The 861-nt window shown below is 43.4% G+C and overlaps 1 non-coding gene across 1 annotated transcript; it reads left to right on the top strand.

The window, feature by feature from the left end:
- Positions 1-508: 508 nt before the first annotated feature.
- Positions 509-615, top strand: LOC141710098 (small nucleolar RNA R71). Its single transcript, XR_012570636.1, has one exon. It is a non-coding gene; the product is annotated as a small nucleolar RNA R71 (small nucleolar RNA).
- Positions 616-861: the final 246 nt, after the last annotated feature.

The following is an 861-nucleotide window of genomic DNA, read 5'->3' as shown; positions in this document are numbered from 1 at the left end:
AGGAGGGTTGAATAGCTTATTTCCAAACTGCTGGAACGGCTGTTGCATCGTATTCTGATTGTTGCTCCAACTGAAGTTAGGATGATTCCAGTTGTCAGGATGATAAGTGTCTGGAACTGGTTGTTGCAATCTCTGAAAGTTGCTCACAAACTGAGTTGAGTCACTAGATATAGCGCATTGCTCCGTCACATGCGGACCTGCACACAACTCACAAACACTAATTATCTGCTTAACACCATAGTTAGCCAAAAAATCGATCTTCATAGACAACGCCTTTAGTTGAGCAGTGATAGCCGTAGCTCTATCCACTTCAAGAACTCCTGCTACCTTGCCCCGTGGACATCTCTGGGTTGGATACTGATATTCATTTGTAGCTATCAGTTCAATTAGATCATAAGCTTCCTCATAGCTCTTTGCCCATAATGCTCCGCCTGATGCTGCATCGAGCATGGGTCTAAACTGTGCTCCCAACCCATTGTAAAAACAAGTGATGATCATCCAATCAGGCATTGCATGATGAGGACACTTCCTAAGCATCTCCTTGTAGCGCTCCCAAGCTTCATATAAAGATTCTCCTGATTCCTGCACAAATTGAGTAAGAGCATTCCTGATTGCAGCTGTCTTCGCTATAGGGAAGAATTTAGTAAGAAACTTCTGAGCAAGATCTTCCCAAGTAGTAATCGTACAAGCTGGTAGAGAGTGTAACCAGCTCTTAGCCTTGTCCCTCAGAGAGAATGGGAACAGTCTCAGCTTCACAGAATCTTCAGAAACACAGTTGAACTTGAAGATGTCACAGATCTCAATGAAATCCCTAATGTGCATATTGGGATCTTCCGTTGAAGAACCCCAAACTGGATTGAA

Source organism: Apium graveolens, chromosome 2 (assembly GCF_009905375.1).
Source record: "Apium graveolens cultivar Ventura chromosome 2, ASM990537v1, whole genome shotgun sequence".
Taxonomy (NCBI): domain Eukaryota; kingdom Viridiplantae; phylum Streptophyta; class Magnoliopsida; order Apiales; family Apiaceae; genus Apium; species Apium graveolens.
Note: the sequence above shows the minus strand (reverse complement) of the source record. Positions and strands in the feature narration are given on the sequence as shown.